The sequence below is a fragment of the Acomys minous genome (assembly GCF_964271855.1).
Source record: "Acomys minous genome assembly, chromosome: 2".
NCBI lineage: Eukaryota > Metazoa > Chordata > Mammalia > Rodentia > Muridae > Acomys > Acomys minous.
In genome coordinates, this window is record NC_140484.1 from 55,333,596 (window position 1) to 55,358,314 (window position 24,719).

General features: G+C 49.4%; 1 protein-coding gene across 1 annotated transcript in view; it reads right to left on the bottom strand.

Annotated features, from left to right (window-relative positions):
* The window catches only part of SHANK2 (SH3 and multiple ankyrin repeat domains 2), a 448,993-nt gene extending 429,364 nt beyond the window's left edge, over positions 1 to 19,629 (bottom strand). Inside the window, exon 1 of the mRNA XM_084755599.1 lies at positions 18,759 to 19,629. The gene's annotated coding sequence lies outside the window, so the exon portion shown is untranslated. The remainder of the gene's footprint in view (positions 1 to 18,758) is intronic.
* Between the last annotated feature and the right edge of the window lie 5,090 nt (positions 19,630 to 24,719).

The following is a 24,719-nucleotide window of genomic DNA, read 5'->3' on the forward strand; positions in this document are numbered from 1 at the left end:
GTAGATAGAGCCAGTGAGCTGGCTGGGCGGTGTAAGTCCGACGACTCAGTCACTCTCCGGAGCCCACCTGCTTAATCAGCTTTGACTTTCAACTTGACACAGCCTAGAGTCACCTGCGAAAGGAGTCTCCGCTGAAGGGCTGCCCAGGTCAGACTGGCCTGTGGGGAACCGTCTTGACTGTGTATATACAGTGCCAACAGCAACAGACGAAAGCAAGTTGGTAAGGCAACAGATGAACTGAAAAATACTACTTAATTCAGATAAGCCAAAATGAGACTCCATGTAAAGACTCACGTAACTCACAAAAAGGAAGGAAAAGAAAACAAAAAAACCCCAAAGAGGGGGCTGGAGAGATGGCTCAGTGGTTAACAGCGCCACCTACTGTTCCAGAGGTCCTGAGTTCAATTCCCAGCAACCACATGGTGGCTCACAACCATCTATAATGAGATCTGCTGCCCTCTTCTGTAAAGCACTCATATGCAATAAATAAAGTAAATAAATCTTAAAAAAAAAAAAAAAAACAAAGAACTAACACAAGCCCTTGCATACAGTAATTCTACTCAATGTAAATGTAAATGGTCAAAATTATGCCAACTAAAAGCTAGAGCAGATTTTTAAACAACATAATTATATAAGAACAAAAATTTACTTCCAATATAATGCCACAGGCAGGTGGAAAATAGAATGACAGCAGAAACATTAGCAACATAAATACAAGACAATCAAGATGGCTGTGACAATAATAGGTAGAGAATACTTCATGAAAAAATAACATTATATAATGATTAAAATGATAATTAACATAGGAGACTGCAATTCTGATATATATATATATATATATATATATATATATATATATATATGCACAAGCAAGAGCAGCAGAGAGCATGGAAAACTAACAGGCTGACGGGGAGAGGCAATTCCACACTTAATCCCACCCAGCAACAACAACAACACACCACATTCTTTTCAGTTGCTCATGGGAATCCATAGTGATCAATGTATATATTACAAATCAATAGGAATCTCACATTCTACATTCCTATCTCAAGAAGCTTGAAAAGTACAAATGAAAATTTTGAAAACATGTAGGCAACCCAGGTGGAAGTGAAAGCCATTATATGAGGGAGAAATAAGCCAGGCCCAGAAAGACACAGTCCTGTTTGTGGAACCTTATTCTAGCACACACTAGAACAGGGGTATCAAGTGTCTAGGACATGGAGGGGAGAAAGCAGGCAATGAGAGGATGGATAATGGATATCAAAACACAGCACGGGAGAGAAGCGATCCTAGAGGCAGAGGACACAATAAGACAATTACATCTTGTAATTAATCACGTTTCAAAATAACTAGAGAAAGTGTTGAAGGTGCTCAATATATGGAAACAATAACATGAAAAGGTGGAAGTGTCTATCACCCTGGCTTGAGCAGTTTACACTGTGTACAAATCAGTTATAATGCTACACCCAGATATAGAATGTTGAGGCATCAGCACAGACCGTACAGATGACCCATCCCAGAAACAATGCAGGAGGCATCACCACAAACCACACAGGCAGAGGCTATGGCAGAACACTAGAATCAGCTTCACACATGTATATTTCATCGAAAGAATAAAATAAGACAACTCATCAAGAATTGAATGTGTTCAATGTGAATGACTAATCTGGATAATTCCCTATACCTATTAAGAAATTTAACTCCTAGTTTAAAAACTCAGTTTTATAAGAAAAAGAGACCTCTAGACACGTGATTTCACTGGGAAATTGCATGAAATATTTAAAGGAGAATTGAAGTGAGGTAAGGGGGCATGAATAAAGCCGACATACATTAAATACATGTATGAAATTTCAAAAATGTTTAAAATATTTGTAAAAGAAGAATTAATAATTCCAACTATATACAATAATGTCTCCTAGAAAACAGAAGAGGAAAGAGCATGTCCCAATTCACTATGTGAGGCCCTCAGTAAGAACACATGTATTAATGGAAAAAAATCAGTAAATAAAATTTTGTAAAGAACCCTGGTGTCAAAACCATATGCTACACAAAACCAAAAGATGATCATGAATTCTCTGAAGGAAAATCCTTAAAAATATTCACAATGGGGCTGAGGCTACAGTTCAATTGGCAGAGATTTACCTAGTGCTCACAAGCCCTCAGATCCATCCCAACACTGCTTAAATAAAGCGGGTAGTGGGAACCTGTAATCACAGCACTTGGGAGGTGGAGGCAGAAGGATCAGAAGTCCCAAAAATCACTCTTAGCAACATAGAGAGTTCAAAGTCAGCCTAGGATACCTGTCTTTCTCTCTCTGCCTCTGTCTCTGTCTCTCTCCAATATTTATATGTAAGTATATATTAGTGACTATAACTCAGCCATATATGAAAATAAATATACACCATGACCAGGTAGAGTTTATTCCAGCATACAAGGCTAGTTCAATAACGTTTTAATGTACATTGATGCTTTTCCTGCATGTATGTCTTCTAAGGGGGTTCAGATCCCCTAGAACTGGAATTATAAACAGTTGTAAACTGTCATGTGGGTGCCAGGAATTGAACCTGGGTCATCTGGAACAGCAGCCGGTGCTCTTAACCACCGACCCATCATGTCTCCAGCCTCTCAACAACTTTTAAAAACTTAATTCTTAAAAGGTGTCATCCTAAAAAAAAATTAACAAAATTCAGCATCTATCTGTGGAAACAAACAAACAACAAAAACAACAAAAACCTCTCCTAAAAATAAGATGAGAACTCAATATCTACCAGGAAATCCATCAACTAACTTACAGTTTTAGAAAGCAGAGAAATAGTGCTTTCCTGGAAATGCTTGTGCCCTCAGGATGGGCTAAAGGTGTCAGCTGCCACCGCTGCTGCTGAGCACAGCGACCAGTGCTCCCATGAGTGCAGCAAAATAGAAAAATTAAAACCAATCTAGAAGCCAGCTGTCCTTGCTTCTCAATTATAAAAATAATATCTCTCTCTCTCTCCCTCCCTCCCTCTCTCTCTCTCTCTCTCTCTCTCTCTCTCTCTCTCACACACACACACACACACACACACACACACACACCAAGACTCCTCTAGAAATAATGCATAAGGCACAGAGACCATGAGTACTGAGGGCCACCAAGCTGGCTCAACAAGGCAAGGAGCTTGCTGCCAAGGCTCAGGACCTGAGCTCAATTCCTGGGTCCTGCATGGTGGATGGAGAGAACTGATTTCCCCAGATTGACCTCTGACCTCCACATGCACACCTATGCCACCCCACATGAACACAAAATAAATAAATAAATGTAAAAACATGACATCCTTATATATAAATACAATAAAACATGTCTAGGAGGTATGCTCTGAATCTACATGATAATGAAAGAAATCACATATTTATTTTTAAGTATTTATTATTTTTACTTTATGTGTATGAGTGTTCTGCTTACACATATGTGTTCCATGTGTGTGTAGTGCCCTCAGAAGTTAGAAGAGGGCATCAGATCCCCTGCAACTGGAGATACAGACAACGGTTGTGATCCACCATGTGGGTGCTGGGAATTGACCCTCAGTCTTCTGCAAGAGCAGCCAGTGCTCTTAAGTGCTGAGCCATTTCTCTGGATTGCCTAACACAATAGGATTCCTGGGATGGATTCGTCAGCTTACACAAATGTGCATAGGCATATCACACACACACACACACACACACACACACACACACACACACACACATACACACACACACACACACACACACACACACACACACACAATGGGATCCCTGGGATGGATCATCAGCTTACACAAATGTGTATAGGCATATCACACACACACATGCATGCATGTGCACACAAGCACTTGCACATGCACTTACAGCAAACAATGCAAGAAGAGCTGCACATTCCCAGGAAAAATAAAGTGTCAAACAAGCGTGCCTTGCACATCACTTCATGAAAAGGAATGATGGCCTTCCACGAGGAACATGAAACCATGAAGCTGCTGATGCCTTTAATCCCAGCACTTGGCAGGCAGAGGCAGGTAGATCTCCGTGAGTTCGAGACCAGCCTGGTCTAAAAAGTGAGTACAGGACAGCCAAGGCCACACAGAGAAACTCTGTCTCAAAAACAACAACAACAACACAAATGAAAGAAAGAAAGAAAGAGAGAAAGAAAAGCAAAAGAAACCATGAAGCTTTCAGAAAAACTAGAGCGAAATCTGCAGGCTGCAGGTGAGGCAGCACCTGCTTGGACTCCCAGAAACAGCACAGTACAGGGATGCAGTGGCCGAGGCAGGACCACAGGGGAATCAAAGCCTCCCCTTCTGTCAGCCCTGATGACGGGACAGACACACACAAACCACGCACTTGACGCTGCAGTGCATGGAGCACTCAACACTCAGCAGTGAGACCCTAAACCACGATGATCCAGGGCAGATGTGCACACAGAGGGATGCCTAACAGAGGAAGAAAAACAGGCCATAGCAAGCCCATGAAACTGTTCATCCCCAGCCGTCAATGGTGCAAATGCCGCCCCTGGGAAGATGAAGGATGGGGCCAGAATCAGCACCCGAGACACCTGCACAGCTCCTTACAGCACCACACGGTAAGTTATGGAACCAGCTCCATCAGCTGATGAAGGAAACGTGACAGATACACAATGGTGTATTATTCAGCCATAACAAAAGACGAAACGTCTTTTGTGGGAGAAAAATAGATGTGATTGAAGATTATATGAAGTGAAATAAGTCAAACTCAGAAAGACACTGGCTCATTTTCTCTCACAGGGGAATCCTAGAAAGAAAAGGAGGGAGAATCATGGGAGGTGGGAGAGGAGAGGGGTTATGGGGGAAGGGAAGAGAACGGTCTGAGTGAATGACACAGCTGAATGAGACATCTTTATGAAGCCCATCGCTCACCATAAATATATACTAATAAAACGTCCTTACAGCCAAAACACTAATTAAAACCAGCTACGACTTGATTCCTACCAGGACAGCTAAAATATAAAATATCAATGCCGTCTGTTGTGAAGAAGGAAGAACTGGATGGAACTGAACCATGCAGACGTTGGTGATGAGGAAATTAAATGGTGCAGCTGCTACGGAAAATGGTGCAACGGTTTCTCTCTACTTTTAACTCAATTTTTATTTGGGGTTTCGGTTGGTTTTGCTTTGTTTTGTTTTGTTTTGTTTGTTTGCTAGCTTGCTTGCTTGACTTTAAACATTTTTTAAGTAGTCTTTTCTTTTACATGTATGGGCGTTTTGTCTGCATGTATGTGTGCACCACATCCATGCAGCATCCATGGAGGCCAGAAGAGGGAACAAGAGTTACAGATGGTCATATGCTGCCAGTGGGTGCTGCAAACTGAACCCCGGACTCTCTGTAAAAGCAGTCTATACTCTTAACCACTGAGCCATCTCCCCAGCTCCCCTTGCTTGCTTTATTTGAGGCGGGGTCATGTATCACAGGCTGGCCTCACACTCACCATGTAGCAGAGGTTAACGTAGAACTCTTGATGCTCCTGCCTCCACCTCCCAAATGCTGGCATCGCAGATGTGCACCTCAAGGAGAGCTTTGCAGCCTCTGAAGCTCCCTTCAAACAAAACATGGGCGGCTCTTCACAGCAGTACCCCGGGGTGTCTGCACGAAAAGGAGCAAGCAGCCCAGGGACACAGCTCTGCAGCAGCGTGCCTGCCTAGCAAGGGCTCAATGCCCAACGCCCAAAAGAGCTGCCAGAGAAACCTCACCTCGGCAGCAGCACAGCCCTCTACCGAACAGGTGCAGGAAAGGGAAGGCAAACCGAGAGCAAGAACACAAAAAGAATACGGTCAGAGAAAAATCCATGCAGCCTAGATCAGAAAAGCCACAGAGGCTCAGGGAGGCAAAGTTACTTAGCTGCTACTTGTGTTGACAGCTGCAGAGCTTTTGTCTGCTCAAGGAAAGCATGGGGTCGGGATGTCCCATGATTGAGAAGAGGAAGGACAGTTCTGTGACATGACCACAGTAGGAAGGGGGTTAGGGAGCCTGAGCAACTTCGAATGAGAATGCCTCTGGACAGGAAACAGAGTCACAAAATCAGTTCCCAGCACCCCAACTAGGCAGGTCACCACCACAACCACCTACAATTCCAGGGGACCCAGCCCCTCTGGCCTCAGTGGCCCCTGAAGTCATCTGCACTCACAGCCACAGCCACATACTTGATTGTAAAGAAACAATCTGGGCAGATCTCTAATGAGCAGAAACTGAATTAATCATCTGAAAACCTCGGGCCAAGGCACCCTCTCAGCAAATGCTAAGAAGAAAACGCAGGTCAGTTCCTCAGTTTCCCCCAGGATGGAAATGGTCCCAAACCTGATACCACAAGAAACCTGGAGCCCCAATGTCTCTTAAGAAAATCCTGCAGAAGTTGTTGAGGAACAGGTACAGGGGACAGTGGATCCTGGAGAGGAGGGTTAATCCCAAGAGGAAAAGGCCCAGCCCTTAGTCAGTGTCACACACCATACTAATGGAATAAATGACAAAGGGGGCATTTATCATCTCAAAGGCAGCAGAAAGGGCATTTGACAGGATCCAACACCCTACACACTTCCTTGGGCCAGTACAGGGTTATTGAAAAACCAAACCCACAGAGTGAGAGACAACACCACCCCCAGAATCAGGACCAATCAATGTCTACTCTCGCTGCTGCTATCCTGCCCTGTGCCCATCCTATCTCTGTGCAATTTGAAAGTAAAATTAAGAAAACAGCAGCCTTTGTCATTTTAAAATTAAAGTCTTAGGGATGGAGAGATGGCTCAGTGGCCCCAGCCCGAATGGAGGAGGAAGCACAGAACACACCTGCAGGATGGAGCTCGGCCTTGCAGACCGACCAAGGGCTTTCCTGGAGCTACTCTAATCAACCAGCTGGAGAATCTATCCCATTACCGAGCACAGAGGTGAAAGAGGCTGGTCTAGAAAGACGGACAACGGCCCAGAAGAGCCTGGCTTGACAACAAGCTTCACAGAGTCCAACCCAGGACAAACCTCGTCTACCACAGAAACTATAAACAGATTTAAGTAAGGCATGATCTTGAGGCTCATGTGTCCACCAAGCCATGCCCTCTGTTACTGCATTATCATGATCCCAGGTGGGGCACAGAAAGTTCCAGAACCCTTAGTGGCTGGTGGCAACCAGATGACAAACACACAGAGCCAGGCACAGTGCAGGTCTTCTGTAACTGTAAGTGATGGGAGTTTGCTGGCTTCATTGTAAACAGGTATTCATTCAACGAACACTTGTCCCAGCAGAATGCCTGTTTGTGCCTGTGTGCCACTAATGCCACTGCACACTGTGCATGTCCATTGTCCCAGGAAAAGTATGTGGACAGGGAATGAACTCCCTTCAGCCATGATGTTAACTCTAAAATTGTTAGCACTCAGGTGTTCCCAAGGATCAGCCTGGCTCTCTTGAGGACAACCGACCAAGCTGGAGTACTTCCTCCCCAGTGAGTCCCTGGTCACCTTTTGTCCCTCCCTCACGTGGGGTGACAGCACTCAGCCTGAAATCTTTCTCTGTGTTCCACACCTTTCCCCCACATACATCTCCACATCCCTCCACAGATAGCCTTCCATTTCTCCATGCCCGTTTCCAACAGCTGGCCAGGATATGCTCAGGCCAGACCCAGCAGAAGACAAAGTGGGCTACGGCCAAAGCCAGGAGAGGAAGGTAGCCAAAAACCCACGAGCCATGGACTTATTTGTTCCTAACTACAGTGTCACCAGGGCCACCTCATCATGCTACACACTTGGGTGTAGCCTCTGAGACAGTGGGACTTCCCAAGACTAACCTTGGCGTGCAGGCACCTCTGGTCTTATAGGAAGAACAGCGATGCTCTTTATCCTTTCTGGGTGACAGGCTACAGAATAGGAGTGACAGAAGGCCATATGTGGGCAGCCACAGAGCCAAAGCCACAGGGGACCGTCTCTGTGGTTCCCCTCTTTCCATCCCACAGTCAGTCTCTACAAGGAAGCATCTCCACCCCTGCCCCAAGCACCACAGAAAGTTGTCTCTTCCTTCAGCTTCTCAGTGACAACCTTCCCTCTCAATACTGTCTTTGTCCTGCAGGTCCTTCCACATGACAAATTCCCTGGCAGATACCCAAAATCAACTTTGCTCTCTCTGGCGCTATGGATGGAACTGCCCGGCTTCTTCTCCCTGGAAACCATTCGCCTCCAGTCATGCTAGAACACACAAACTCAGCCTGACTGCAATGGGTCTCCGTGTGGTGTCCTTGGATGCAGCTTCTCTCATGTTCTTTTAGTTTCTTGGGTCTAAAAGCCCGTGTCCTTCCCTGGATGTAGGGTTGGTTTGGGCCATGATATTTTTTTAAGGTTTTTGGTCAAAATCCAACATGGGGGGGGGGGGTGGAGAGAATTTTGACGGTGGAAAGATAAAAGTGACTCTTAATTGACAAGAGAACACTCAAGTGGCTAAGAACAGATTTTCACTAAACTATACCCAGAAAAACTGTCCTTCAGAAGTGAAAAGGGGACAGAGGCTTTCCCTATCAAGCAAAAGCTTGTGGGAGTGGTTTTTTTTTTTGGTTTGGTTTGGTTTGGTTTTGGTTTTTTTTTAACGACTGACTTATAAGAAAGGCTAGAGGGAGTTCTCCAAGTTCCACTATGCACTGCTGTAGTGGAGGTGGGAATTGCACAATGAGCATTAAAAGACAAAAAGATTACTAGAAGGTGCACAGTAGGGAGTGTAAATTGACAATGGCCGCAAACCAAGCCAGGCAAACCAAGCCAGGGAGTTAAAGTGTTGAACGCAACTTAACTTACCTGCTTAAAAAACAAAAACTGCTGTTAGACATTTTCCATAAGCTCAGTCATAAGTGTGTGACCACAGAATTTACAATACGGTTATGCCTTTGGGAAGAAAGGCTGGAGAGATGGCTCAGCAGTGAAGGGCAGCAGCTGTTCCTGCAGGTGGCCCAACTTCATCAGGTCCCGGGACCCTAACGGCAAGTCACGATCAACCCTGACTCCAGTTCTAGGGGATCTGATGACCTCGCATGCTCTCCCAGGCAAGCACATGGTACCTGCACAGGAGCTGACGCAGAGGTCATGGGGGAACGTGCTTACAGGTCTGCTCCTCCTGGCTTGCTCAACCTGCCTTCTTAGGTATCCCTGAACCACGCGCTCAGGTGTGGCCCACCTCCCTGGTGGGCTGGGCCCTCCTGCATCAATCGCCAATCAAGAAAATCCCCCACAGACTTGCACAACAGCCCAACGTAATGGAGGCAATGCCATTCTTTCTTCCCAGGTGTGTCAAGTTGACAACAAAACTATGACAGTTGTGTTGGGGCCACAAGATGGCTCAGAGTGTAAAGGTTCCTGCCACCAAGCAGAATAACCTGCGTTTGACTCCCAGGACCCACATGGTGGAATGCAAACACCAACTCCTCTGATCTCTGTGTATGTGCATTCATGCACGCATGCACGCACGCACGCACTCATGCGCGCATGCACTCATGCGCACACGCGCTCATGCACGCACGCATGCACAAATAAATTAAGTAAGTAAAATAGAATTTTAAAATAGTTAAAGAATAATTAGATTTCATTTGTTGGAATTATATTGTGGGGAATTTTTGTTTGTTTGTTTGGGTTCTGTTTTTTGCTTTTTGTTTTGGGGGTTTGTTTTTGTTTTCCAAGACAGGGTTTTTCTGTGTAGCCTTGGCTGTCCTGGACTTGCTCTGCAGACTGGGCTGTCCCGAACTCACAGAGATCCCCCTGCCTCTGCCTTCCCTGAGTGCTGGGATTACAGATGTGCCTTGCTGTACTCGGCTTTGTCGGGAATTTTTATGTTAACAGCTAACAATGTCATCACTATTGTAAAATATATTAATAAATACTTTAACTTTTCTTTTACATTTTCTTTTTTAACTCTTTGGCAAGGCCAAGAATGGAACCTAGGGCCCTGCATGCACTGTGCTGCCAGGATGTACCCACAACCCCCACCCCTTTCTCGAGTGGTGAGAATTTAACTCAGGCCTTGCCCTTGCTGAGCAAACACTCTATCACTAGGCTATATCCCCAGCTCCCTCCTTTCCATTTCTGACAGGACTATTCGTAGACAGATACACAGACACAAACACTCTTTAGGTCCCTGAGTCCTGTTTTAAGAGATCAAAAGGGCCCCAAGACCCCAAGACCCCAAATCCCTTGGCCCTAAGTTTGAGAATCACAATGTTTCTCTCAAATTAGAAACAGAAAAGCAAGCCAGCACATCTTCCCAGGAAATGACCTATAGTAGTGAAGGCACTGACAGGTGGCTCCTCAAGATGGAGTGATGGCTGCCTGGCACCATCCTGCCCATATCTTTATCAGGCCAGTATCCTCTGCCTCCGTCTACTCCCTCAGAAGAGGGAAGGTGCCATGGACCCTGTCCTCTTTGAACTGGGATGAAGAGGATGTGCTGGTGAGCAACTGACAGCTCCCCACACATTATCGTGACAGCCCAGGAAGGAAAGAGCAGCGGAAGGAGAAACCACCTGGAAAGTACCTGGGACCTAAGATGACCCGGCCTGCCCTAAGGAACAAGTGTGGGGAAGAGGAGCCCCCTGTGAAACCAGGTCTGTGAGGGTTCATCTTGGCAGCTTGGCAGATAGGTCTAGAGCCAGCTAGCATGCCTGTGAGAGCATTTCACAGTGAGGTTAATGGAGATGGGAGGACCCACCATGAGTGTAGCTAGCATCATCCAGGGCAGGCTGGGGTCCTGCACTGAACAAAAATGAGAAAGTGAGCTGAGCACCAGTGTCCATCCGCCTGCTTTCTAACTGTGGGTTGCAGATGTAGCCAGCAGTCTCACTCTCTTGCTGCCATGTCTCCTCTGCTGGGATGGACAGCATTCTCAATCTGTAAAAGCCAGAGCAAACGCTTCCTTCCTTTAAGTTGTTTTTGTCACGTGTTCTGTCTCAGCAATGGGAGAAGTAACTAGAGTAGTGCCTTAGCTAACCTTGCCAAGAAGAGCTCAGCGGAAGCTAGCCATAGGAAGCTGTCTCCCTGTTACTGAAGCCAGCCTGGAAGCCATTATATGTGCTGCAGCCTCAAGGTTAAGTGGTCCTAGGACTTTGGAACACACATCTCAACCCCTTCATCTAAACTCTGCTACATCCTCCCGAACCTTGCCAGAAGCAAGTTATCTCAAAAAGAACAGAATAGATAAGAAGAGGCTACAGCCCAGGCCAGGCAGAAACCCCACAGCCACCAGGCATGAACCACTTAGATCCAGGAGGCTGAGGCACTCCCACCAGGACCCCCAGAAGCCTAGAACAAACAAAAAGTAGGTGTTCCAGTTGCTTTGGCAATGGGTTGTCACTGAATTCCAGAAATTGGTTTCCGCCTTTCCCCTCAAGGAGCTCCAGAAACAGGCGTGAGGCATTTGTCCTTGCGTGTAGTAAATTATTAACAGCAAACCCAGGCCCCGCTAGGACTCCAGGAATGTCCCTCTGAGCTGCGTGTGGACTCTGTGTTTTTTTTAATAGAAAATTCATTGTTTACCCACGGCCATTCACCTCAATGCCCTCCTGCACCCTGCTTCAACAAACATCCTGGAAATGCCAACCTGAGTTACACAAGGCCTATGCGTCCTGTGAGGAAACCCATCACTCCCAGAGTGGCCGGCTGCTGGGTCTCCAAGGCCTCTGGGAGCAAGTGTTGTTAATATTCCTTCCTCTTAAGATCCTATTGACGAACCAAAGTTCGAGTCCACCAGAATACACCCCAAAGAACCAATGAGTTTACTGGGCTCACTTACACAGCATGGGGAAAGGGTTGCTGGCAGGAACAGGGGGGAACCTCACAGTAGCCACACTGGAAAGTCTTCACTCACCAGGCATGGCAGCTTCCTCACAGCCATGAGATGGAGCCCCCTTTGCCTAGGCCTCCCCTGACCTACATACTCTAGCTCCTCCCTGAGACACCAATGCACAATTAGGGCAGAACTGGCTGGGAGGAGTGACCAGGATACTCAAGTGAGGACCCAGTGGCCCTCATACCCTCTGTGGTGCTTTGAATGAAAACGGCCCCCAGAGGCTCATAGGAAGTGGCACTATTGAGAGATGTGGCCTTGTAGGAGTAGGTATGGCCTTGTTGGAAGGAATGCGTCACTGGGTGTGGGCTTTAGGGTTTCAGAAGCTAAGCCAGGCACAGTGTCACTCTCTCGTCCTGCTGCCTGCTGATCCAGACGTAGAACTCTCAGCGACTCTCCAGCACCATGTCTGCCTGCGTGCCGCCCTGCTTCCCGCCATGATGATAATGGACTAAGCCTCTGAACTGTAAGTCAGCCTCAATTAAACGCTTTCCTTTCAAAGAGTTGCCGTGGTCATGGTGTTTCTTCACAGCAATAGAAACCCCTAAGTAAGACACCCTCCTTCTAAGCTGGAATGCCAACCGTCCGCAGGTCCCATTTGGATGGGTGCTCCCAAATGGCACAGCTGATCTTATGAAGATGGTGGCAGGCAGGCTGGAGGAACAGCCCCTAGAATGGTTCGCTGCCTCCTTATTGCTGAGTGACATTCGAGAAAGGACTTTGTGTCTCCATAAACCTGAAATCATCACCTGGAATCCGGATGCCTGGCACTGGGCACTTCATCCCTAAGGACCTGACACCAGGCTCAGCAGATAGATAGGGCGGATTCTGATACTCGCCAGGCCCCACTGCTGGTACTGGAGGAGGTGCGGGGATGACCCACAGAGCAGCCTGCCACAGCTATGGAAGGAGTGATGTCTGTTATTGAGGTAGGAAGCCCCTAACGGGAGTGTCCAAGTCTTGCATGCTCTGAGGGACCACTGGGGAAGCCCCCTTTGCTCCTTTCTTAGCATCTCTCTCCACAGAAGTGACCTGGGATTGGACTCCTCACAAAGTTGAGGAGGCTCCAAGCTTACATATCACCTGTCAGGCTGGACAGCACAAGCTCAAGCTCTGTATCCAGAATTCAGGCTGTTTCTCAGTCCTGCAAAGTTTAGAGCAGGACTCCCCCAAACCCCCAAGGCAGTAATGAGACCCCAGCTCGTTACATGCATGTGCAAAGCTCACCAGTTAGACCCTCTGTCACTGGCTTTGCCTAGGTGTCGCCTTACTCAGATGAACCTCGATGCTGGTGAGATGCATTTTACCAACTTGGGGGCTGGGGAGATGTCTCATCCTAAAAAGAATTTGCAAGCATAAGACCCTGAGTTCAATCTCCAAAAGTCATGTTAAGGTGCATAGAACATGCGTCTAAATCACAACACTGGAAGGCGAAGACAGGAGGGTCTCTGGGACTCCCTGACCAAACAGTCTAGCCCCTCTGTTGAGCCCCAGGCCAATGACAGACCCTGTCTTAAAAGAGGTGGGCAGTGCTCCTGATGATGTTACCTGAGATTGACCTACACACACAGAGAGGGTGGGAGGCAGGGAGGGAGGAAGGAACACGTGCATTAAAAAAAAAATCCTGCAAACTTAGATGATGACTTCAGGTTTATGGAGACACAAAGTCCTTTAAAAAATAGCTCATGGGCTGGAGAGATGGCTCAGAGGAGAAGAGCACTGGCTGCTCTTCCAGAGGTCTTGAGTTCAATTCCCAGCAACCACATGGTGGCTCACACTCATCTATAATGTGATCTGATGCCATCTTCTGGCTTGCAGGGGTACATGCAAGCAGAATACTGTGTACATAACAATAAAGAAATATATCTTTTTTAAAAATAGCTCATATAGGAAAAAAAAACTTTGGGGTGGCTTTTTCCTGCTGCACTTTCCCAAAGAGCCCCATTATCTTATAAATGAAAGACATTCCTGACCCTCTAGGGAAGGGCCATACCCAGGTAGTGATCTCTGGGTACCAAAGGACTGATTTGGTGATGGCCCTCATCAAAACACCTCGCTGCCCATATCCTCTCAGGATAGTATATTTCCACTCACACTTTTTCCCTCTCTATGTCTAAATGTCTGTCATGTCTTTACGGTACCTGGCCAGCCATGATCAGCAAACCCCATCCTGCTGTCTCAATCTACAAGTGACTTTCACAGACTGTGACTAAGGTCACAGAAAATCTTTAACACATCCACTTATATAGTTTTTTTTTCTTGCTGAGGAGTTGCTAGGTTAATTAATAAAAGACCCAGGAGCATAAAACATGTTACATTAATGAAAATTCTTTGAGGAAATAGCCACATAAAGAATAAAGGGAACAGGACTGGGGATGTGGCTCTATTGGAGAGTGATTGCCTAGAATCCCCTGTGAGGGGCTGGGGCATGGCTCAGTGGGGGAGCACCTGCCTAGAATCCCCTGTGAGGGGCTGGGGCATGGCTCAGCAGGAGAGCACCTGCCTAGAATCTCTCAGTGAGGTGCTGGGGCATGGCTCAGTGGGAGAGCACCTGCCTAGAATCCCCTGTGAGGGGCTGGGGCATGGCTCAGCAGGAGAGCACCTGCCTAGAATCTTTCAGTGAGGTGCTGGGGCATGGCTCAGTGGGAGAGCACCTGCCTAGAATCCCCTGTGAGGAGCTGGGGCTTGGCTCAGCAGGAGAGCACCTGCCTAGAATCTCTCAGTGAGGTGCTGGGGCATGGCTCAGTGGGAGAGCACCTGCCTAGAATCCCCCAGTGAGGGGCTGGGGCATGGCTCAGCAGGAGAACACCTGCCCAGAATCCTAAGGGGCTAGGAATGTGGGTTAGTGAAACACTTGCTCAGCACCACCAAGGACGTAAGTACAAATCCCCAGCACCCTCCAAGATTTTAAGGAACACCAATAGCTCCATAAAGTTCATCCGTTAGTGGGGATTGAGCCATGGTGGTCTACGATAGAGTACAATGCTTGGGTGCTATAAAAGAGTGAGCCAACAATCACTCCCAATTATCAATAACCACAACACCAAAAATAAACCAACATCCACTGAGAGAACATGGAAACTGTGAAGAAAGATGTAGATAAAGACTCACACACGTGTGAGAGGTCTAACTAAGCACTAACAGCAGAATGTGGGATTGCATAAGCAGGTTTACCATGCAATTTGCTCCAGCTTTGCCAGGTATAAGAATGCCTCAAAAGAAAAAAGTCAGAAAATGGGAAGATGCAATAGGTACATTTAAAAGTGATGCTTTTAGAGGGGGGAAAAGGGTAGAAAGGGAAAATGCTTTTTAGAGAGACCTGGCTCCAGCACAGCAGGGCCACTGTAAGTGTGCAAAGATTATGCCCCTAATGGATGCATCTGGGGAAGCCTCCCAGGTGGTGGCTTGAAGCTAAGCATCTCACGACTTGCTCCAACTGTCTTCCCTACTAAAAACGTGAAGTTTCTCAAAGTGCATTCTTGGAACTCCTGCAGGCAGAATCCCAGTGTGCCCGGGAGCAGAAAGGGCCAGGAGCCCTCCTGCACCTCTGCAGTCCGTCATGTAGAATCCACAGGCCAAGCTTGGACTTCTGTTGACCCCGTGGCCCCACTGAGCCCAGGGACTGGGCTGGGGCAAACACGCCCAACAGAAGCAGTGCTTAGACGATATCCCATCCGCCTGTGCTAGTCCTCTGCTTGGAGGAGACATCTGGCAGCCAATCAGAGTGCTCTATGCTTACTGCTACTACCCAAGGACTCCCACTACCGCCAAAGGCTTTTAAGAGCTTAATCTCCCAGGAAGGGCTGTATGTTGCAGCTGGTCTGTCCCCAGGACCAGGCGTCAGAGTGACTCGGGTTGCTGAGCCTGAGCAGGCTCTGAGTACTGAAAGGACACCAACGTGCCCCTTCCTGATTAAGACTAGGGCATCCTCTTGATCAAGAGGAAGGAGGTGAGAAAGGCAACCTGTTACCCAGACAACCTCAGTGTTCCTGTCAGAGCCCAGAGTGGACCCTGTGAGCCATGTCAAACAGCTCTGAGGATCTGCTTTCAGCAATGATAAAAAAAAAAAAAATGCACACCCTATCAAGTCACCTGCTCAGAAACTTCAGCTTTTCGCCCACTAACTCAGTTTCACACCACAGGAACAAGACAACTAATTTTCTGCCACATTCTGGTGGCGGTTCCCGCAGGGTGATGTGTGTTTGGCTCTGGTAGGGTGTGGGATCGTGGGCTGGGATCCCTGGGGCTGCCCAAAGTACAAACAGGGCTCCTCCTTCACTACATGTGGGGACCATGGGCAAGGGGCACACCACCCCCAGAGCATCAGGCTACTGACCTGGAAAAGGGAACAGAAGTCAACCCCATCCTCTAGGCCCCTCCCCCCAAGGGGGCGCAGTTCGGGGTCATCAGACAGCGAAAGCACAGTGAAGCTACCTAGGGGAAGGAGAATGTACAGAACACCTTGCTCTGACTGTGCCAGAGCTGCTGAGGGGCACGGTCCACCCAAGCAAGGCCCAGGGGACTCACAGCCATCACCAGCTGTGGAAAGGCCCCGCCCAAGCCAGAGAACACAGTCATCCTATCCCCCTGGGTGATCTCTATGGTCTTCAGCACCCAGCAGCCACATGTAGCCGTCCTCTGTCCCCCCCACCAGCCCAGAAGCCCCAAGAGGAGCAACCACATCCAGCTCCAGGCCTGACACACAGCACTGGACCGCCCCACCCCCCACCCCCCACCGCCAGATAAGAACTGTTCAGCTTATTTTAATGAGACAAATATGCCCAGCTCATCTCTGGTCCACAGAAGATGACAGACCTCTCCTTGGGGTGTGCTTGTTAGGTTCTGTGCCCGGACCAAATGTCTCATGGTTAGGAGGGGATTCCAAGCTTCTAGCCCATCTCTCAATCCGTTCACATTCTTCCTACTCCTGTATACCCTACTTCTACAAGCCCAGGTGCTTAGGGGTGCCAGAGAGAAAAAAAGATAAGCCCGAGTATGGGCCCCCATTTCAGTGCTGACCAAGAGGGTCAGGAAATTAGCAAGACTTTTGGGGTGTCACGCACATGAGCCTCCTCCATGCTACTGTGACTCCTGTGGGGGGTCACAGCTATGGTGAGGCTCCTGAAAGAGGTCAAAACCACCAATTTAAACAGGCTGCTATGGCCAGACCTCCCTGCCACCCTAAGGAGCCATTGAGGCTGTAAGCCCTGCGTTGTCAGGAAAGAGGTCATCAGGATGTGGGTGGCTTTGCCATGACATCTGCAGAGTCCTTCAGCCCTCACAGAAGCTGTTGTCCCACATAAAATCCACTTTGGACAACCCCCTATTACTCCCTGGAGCCCGTGGAGACCCCAGAAGTCTATCGTTTAGGACTCAGAAGTATTCAGAAACAAAGCACATATGTCTGCAGTTCCATCTCTAGAGCTACTCTCTTGAAGATCAGGCAACTCCCAGCATGCTCTTCTGTCACACTTTCTTCCGTATGAGGAAATATAAAACTCCACGCTATCCCCAACTCCTTCACAGGGTCCAGCTGATGCTCCTCACATCTCAGCACCTTACACATGACCCAGTGTTCTAGATAGCACCCCAATCCCCCAGGCCTTCTCATGATCATGGCCAGGCACGAAACCTCGAGGTGGTTAAACAAATGAATGAATGACTTGACTACAAACAAGTCTTTTTTTTTTTTTCTTGGTTCCCTAAGAAATCACTTGAGATACTAGGCAGAGATTCCGTGTCTGCCCCACTTTTGCCAAGGGCTGTGGGCAGGACCCTGGGAGACACCTTCACCTGCATTCCAGCCTTCTGACGCAGGGGCCCAAAGACACCCAGCTGGCCACTTAGTTCCTTCTTGGAAAAATTCCTGGTACAAACAATAGGCTCCATTTCCCTAATAGCACTGCACCCCTGGCAGTTGTGACTTCCAGGCACTGTGAAGCCAAGTCTACTCCTCTTGCCCACTTTATGGACAGACAGGCAACTTCTCGGTTCCACCCTCCTTTCCAGGCTGCCACTGTTCTCCTCCACTTCATCATCACTTTCTCAGCTCACCTCAGCTGCAGCAACAGAAGGTTCCAGGCCCCCAACAGACTCAGCCTGCTATCCCCTACAAGTGGTTGGAATGTTTCCAATCAAGGCACCTCCAGGGGCTGTTGTGGTCACTGCCACACACAATCCAGCCTGCAGGGTGCCAGCCCTGAAGTGGGGACCTGGGTCGAGGTTGTGCCAACCGCTGGAGACCCACCTGCTGAACCTCCCCTAGCTAGGTCAGCAAGGTCCAGGGGTCAATCCCAGTTAGAGGTCACAAGCCGTTCTTCAAGCCAGACTTCCAAAATTATCCTTACATGCTGAAGCTCAGCTTAATTAGCTGGTTGGCCTCATTAATGTTCAAACTTGTTTGAAAAAAAAAAAAAGAGGTCACACACCTACCTAATTTACTGCCTCGAAGTTCCACACAGAAACCACTAATTTCAGATGTCCTCTGAAGGCTTCCAGGACTGTTCCTGCAAGTCACCTATAAGCCACCAGAAAAGCCCCTGAGATCCCCCACCCGACCCTGGCACCCCTTGACCCAAGGCACCTTCTCAGATGGAACAGCCCACACTCATTTTAAAAGTTCGACCGTCAGAAAAATTTGTCAACTGAATAAGCCTCTTGCCCACTGGACGTCCCCCAGCTCCAAAAAAAACTCGCAGTGCCCCCATCCACTTGGAGCCGAACAGTTAAGAGTTTCCTGTTGCAACCCCTTGCACTTTCTGCAAATGGGTGAGGAGGTGGATGGAAGCCCACCCTATCTGCACTCCAGCTGCAGTTTGCAGGGCGACCCTGGTGCTCTCCGAACCCGGGAAGACAAGTTTCCCTGGATACCCTCACCCTGTACGACAATGGGTCAGAGATATAAAGGGTGACTCACCCTACACACCCCAACGACGAGGTCCTGCAGATGCCCCACACCCTTGGAACCCAGGAGAAGTCCCATGCGACCACTGCATCCTGGCAAGGAAATCCACCACAGGTCGAGTAAGCACCCTCTGAGCCCAGGAAGTTTACAGGATGATGTCACCAGGGTCGCACCTGCTGGCTGGCTTCCTCAGAGGCCCCCAGTCCAAGGGGCGAGGGTGTGATCTAGCTTTGCGTCTTCCGGAGCCCTCCGGGTGATCGGGTACCCAGGGCTGCGCGGCCACGCCGCCCAGGGAAGGCGCCTGGGGCCCCGGGAGCGCGGGAGGAGCTGCCCGCTGCGCTGGAGGAGGGATGCCGAGGCCAAAGTTGCCAGGGAAACTTGAGTAACTCGAGCACCGGTGCCAGCCTCCTGCATAATTCACAGGCAGCGGCGGGGGGGGGGACGCGGGGGCCGCTCCCCTGCGCCCGCCGGGTCCCCACACCCTAATAAGGAACGTGGCGGGCAGGGGTCGGGCCCCCGGCGGGGGCTCCGTGCGACCCCCGACCTCCCGAAGCCAGCTGCAGCCACTGCGACCCTGCGTAAAGCCGGCGGCCAAGTAGAGTCCGAGAGAGAGCTCCGGGTCTCAAGAGACAGGAGATCAGGACGCGGGTTCCCGCCCAGCGCGCCCCCTGGCGGCCCTGCGGCGGCTCCTCTTTGGGCTTTGCTAGCCCAAGCCCCCAGGAAACAGGCGATCTACAGGACAGGAGATCCCGGGCATGGAATCCACCTGCGCTGACCCGGGGAAGGAGTCAGAGCGCTCGAAGAAGCAGAAGTCCACAGGTTCAGGGGACAAAGAGCTCTGAGCTCTGCACCCAGTTCACTTCCAAGGCTCTTGTAAATGGTCCCTGCCGGGGAAAGGGGTAGTGGGGGAAGGGGTGCCCCTATGAGACCCAAGCCCCACCTGCATGCGCGCATCCCTCTTTCCCAGCTCTCTCATCTTCAGCTTCTATGCGTATGGGGCCGCGCTGACCCGGTCGCCGTTGCTTCTGGAATCTAGAGGCACACACATGCCACAAGAAGCCAGGTTGGGTGCCCAAGGGCCACCCACTATCCTTCCCCACCAGTGCGTCTCACCTGGCTCCCGCGTCGGGGGCGGGCCCAAGCCCTGGGGAGGACCTGAAATCGCGAACCTGGCTCAGACGGGAGGACTGAGCGGCGCTACACCCAGCGGGGCAGGAGGTTTCGGGGTGCAGAGCGCAGCCCCGCCCCGCTCTGCACCGCGGGCGACCTGGGGGTTCCCGAGAGTAATGCGACCGCAGGCACTGGAGGCGTTGGGGGAAGGGTTCTCTCGTGGGCGACCAGTCCCTGCCTCACCTGTCTTGGTCTCACGGTGGCAGCGGTGGCGCAGAGTGTGGGGTCTGTTGTAGCAACCCAGGGAAACGCCGGGCGCCCCGCCCCGGGCTGCGTGGCTCGCGCGCCACCCCCTCCCAGACCAGAAAGTCTTCTCCCGGTAGAACCCAGCCCCTTTCCGCAAGATTATGCCGACCGCAACCCGCTCCTCCTGGAGCATGTTAATAGGATTGGAAAACCGAGGCCCATGGCTCTGAAAACGTTAGCAGCACGCTAGAAAAGTTTGTACCTGGGTAACACGCCTGCGTCCGCCTCCCAGGCCGCCGAGGTAGGTCGGCCCAGGGGAGGAGACCGGGCGGGGCTGGCAGGGAAGAAGAGCCAACTGCCAGAATCCTACAGGTGAAGCTCTCCCTGGGGACGCCCAGGGTGGTTTTTTTTTGTTTTGTTTTGTTTTTTGTTTTTTGTTTTTTGTTTTGTTTTGTTTTTTAATCCGCAGTGATAGACCTTTGTCAGCCCAGAGGAAGCCCCGGGCCCCCAGCTTCATGCCACAGAAACATGCCCAATCTGTCTGCTGCAGGGACCATGGCTAATAATCACCAAAGGCCTTAATAATTTACTGAAGCTCTCCAACTCTGCACAAGCTCTGCGTCTCTAGGATGGGTACTGGGGGAGGAGTATCTGTATTTTTTTTTTCAAATATTTTGGAAAAGGAGTTTACTGTCCTAGAAATCTACAGTTTAAAGAAGCTGGTGGTGAGGACCGAGGTCAGTCTGTGGGTCAAGACTGTGCTTCAGAGCCATGACATTAGGCCGGTCCCAATCTGTAACTTCCTCAGAAAGAGTGGAGCCACAGATGAAGTGAGTCTTGTAGGATACGCCACAGATGAAGTGAGTCTTGTAGGATATGCCTGAGAGATTCCTGTGGACAGGTGAGTTCAACATTCCAAAAGCAAAGTTAAATATTTGATCTGGGTACTTTTCTCTCTCCCCCCCCCCCTCTCTCTCCTTGAATAATTGGCCCACATTTCAAAGAAGTCTTTAAGCACTTGAGTTTAAAAAAAAAAAAGAAAGAGTTGTGTTGGGGCGTATTTCAGGATACACATGGAGTAACATGGTACCACCTGGGGAGAGCTGCCAGCTGCAAACCACAGCCCTCCTTGGCTTCCTTAGACGTAGGGCTGATAAAATAGTTGTTGAGTGAAGAAATCAGGCATCTGCTAGCAATATCTCAGACAGAAAGAAAAGCAGCTCTGGTGGGATCCCACAGGCTGATTTTCTGAGAGGGGTCCTTAGACTGCTTTGGTGTTCTTTGGGCTCCTTGCAAGCAATGGGCTCTGGCTCCACCTCCCCTAACTTCGTTGGTCCTGACCCCAGAGAGCACATGTCACAGAAATGGAAATGGATCGTGGGCCCCAGGAACCCAGCTAGAAGATGCATGCCAAGACACCCTGCTCCTGCCAGACTCCAACCCCCAAGGGCCTGCCTGTCCCCAAGCCTCACTCCTGCAGCCTGTGCTGCAGACAAGAAGGAAAGCAGTGGGGCCAGAAGTCAGCCTGGAACTTTCTGCTGTCCCCCACGGAAGGCTCAAGGGCCAACACCGCTCTTATGTTCAAGAAAGAATTCCCTGGGAATCCAGCGTCCACCAGCACGTCGCCCCAGTGTGTGCCTGACTCCCCCTGTCCTCATGCCCCACCGCCTACTCCACAATCCCTTGCTCTGCTTGCTGCTTGTAGTCTTCAGTTGACATTTTAAGGACAGGATCCTGCCCGTGCCCCAGTTTCTTTGTGTCCCTGTATCCAGTGCAGCCTTGTCCTCAGCTCAAGCCGCATCCTTGAGTCTGATTCCTCACATGGAAAGGTCTAGGATGGGGGAACACTAGTGAGAGCCTGGGGTGGTAACACACACACACACACACACACACACACACACACACACCCCTGTCTGTCTCTAAGCCTGCTGTGAGCCTTCAAAAGTCCCTAACCTGCCACCGGTCTGAGTCAGGGCCTCTCCAGGCAGGTGTTCTTATTTCTGGCAGGTCTGCAATTGCGCACATCACCCAGAGCCTTGCTTCCTTTTTTTTTTTTTTTTTCCCTTCAGTGTAGAAAAAGGGGCATCACTCTTTGTGCTGTTGAGTCTCTGAGCCCCCGGTTCGGCTCTACATGGCTGCACGTGCGATGACGCAGAAAAAAAGAATTGGATGACCTTGCAGAAAGAGACTCTGCCTCCCATCTGATAGGCCGGGTCCTTTTTGTCTTGCAAACCCTGGACCAGGCAGCCATCCACGCCAATACTCAGCAATCCTCATGTCAGGATTTCTCTAAAGGGATGCATACAGGGACTTAGAAGCCAAGACATCACATCATGCTGTGGGGATTCCAGACAGAACCGCCTTTTTGGCCCTGGGAAAACCATCATCAATTACGGTGACTAACATTAGCCCTGTGCTCACTGCGTTCGGCAGCTCCAGGTCAAGCCCTGGGGTGGGGGTTCAGGTTAAGGGGGCGAGCATCTCTAGGCTGCCTGAGGGGAATGGCCTGAGCTTGTCCATTAGCTAGCAGGGGAAAAGGCTGGGCGGGGGGGGGGGGGGGCTGAGGATGGGAGGCACACACGGTAAATGCAGGCAAGATGTGGTGTGCAGAGCAGAAGGCGGGCATGCCCTGGTAAAAGCAGCTGCTGTGGGCAGCACATCTGTCTCCTCCTGGTCCCTGCCAGATCTCCTGTGCTTCAGCAACGGTTTAAACTTGGTTCCACTGTAGGAAGAGCCCCACTTCCTGGAGTCACACATTCGGAAGTGCACTCATCTCTCAGCTTCTAGCTTTGACCCCCCTCCACCTCCCCAGCAGCTGCATGCCCCCCCCCCAATAGCCCACCTGTGGCCTAACATTTAGTGCCCTCCACTCACTTTCCATGGTTCATTTCCCTGTGTTTGTTCTGGAACACCACCAGGCACACAGGAGCCAGGGCCTGTTAACTAAACTAGGCAGTAGATGGATGCTGAGCTTGTTCTGGGATCTGACAAGTCCCATCTGAATGAAGCATCTTCCTGAGGATGTGTGGACAGTGGGCAGGAGGTGAGGCTAGCTAGAAAGAGGGCCTGCTGGGTTCTAGCCCAACTGCAGAGTCATCTCTCAACCCCCATACACACACACACACACACACACACACACACACACACACACACTCTCTCTCTCTCTCTCTCTCTCTCTCTCTCTCTCTCTCTCTCTCTCTCTCTCTCTCTCATCTCCCTGGCTCCTATTGGTAGCATAGCCTGAAGAATGTAGGATTCAACCAGATAGGCTAGTACACCCCAGCACTCAGAAGGAAGGATCAGAAGAATCACAAGTTCAAGGCCAGCCTCAGCTAGTGAAGAAGTCCTATCTGAAATGAACAAACAGAGGAGCGGATGTGACAGGGGCAGCTTGCAGTCAATGTGGAAGCAGAGTAGGCAGCAGGCAGGAACATGAGACCTCCCAAAGCAGAGGAGTAGCCTGTGGAAGCTGCTATGACCTGTTGAGGTGCCTTCAGAGTTTTCCTTGCTGGTAGCAGAGACCCAGACAAGAAGATACTTTTATTGGGTACCTCTGTCTGTCTCTTCCATGGCAAGCAAATAAATGAAAACCTTCACATGGATGATGGATGGACAGAGTGTCACGTGGCTTCACAGACAGAAATACACCCAGGGTGACTCTGGTTTACTCTGAAACATGTTTACATTAGCAGCAAACAAATTAAGAAATGTGTTTGTTTTTATTTTGGGGGGTTGTTGTTTTCTTTTCAAAGACAGGGTTTCTCTGTGTAGCCTTGGATGTCCTGGACTCGCTTTTTATACTAGGCTTGCCTCGAACTCACAGCGATCTGCCTGCCTCTGCCTCTGCCTCCCAAGTGCTGGGATTAAAGGCATGCGCCACCACGCCTGGCTAGAAATATGTCTTGTTAAACAGAATTGTTGTATCACAACCTGGATCATTTGATGATATTTTAATATTCAGTTTAAATTATACCAAAACACACCTTAAACTTAAATATAAAATGCTATATTGGTAGAATTTGATGCAGAAACAAGCAATGCTGCTAACACAACAAGACCTCTAAAATACCAGCCAAGAGCCAGAAAGAGGGCTCAGTAAGAAAAGGTGCTTGTCACCAAGCCTGCTGGCCCAAGTCCCATCCTTGAGCCCACATGGTAGAAAGAAAGAACTGACTTCCACAAATTGTCCTCAGACCTCCACACAAGCACTGTAACACACACATGCACTTTACAAAAAAGATCAGCCAATGCAATCAAACAAGAAAAATTATTTGGAATGAAGAAACACAAGCATTGGAATAAAGAGGTCAGCTCCCCATCCCAGAAGTATCATGTTGGAAGTCTGAGGCAGTCTCCTAGGATGGCTTGTCTATTCGTGAACAATGATAATTATCTGGAAATACTAAGAAAAACAAAACCACCTTCGAATTAACAGGACGGAAAGTGCTGAGACATGTATGTGGAGTGCTTTGTGTCAGAGCTGGTGTAGCCAATCGCTGGGGCCCCTCTCCCGCCAGTGTCCACGTGGAGGCTCTCTTGTACCCACAATCTACAGCTCCTGGTGCTTTGGTTCTCTACCCATCCTGGTCTTAGCAGATAAAGGAAGAAAGAAAGGGG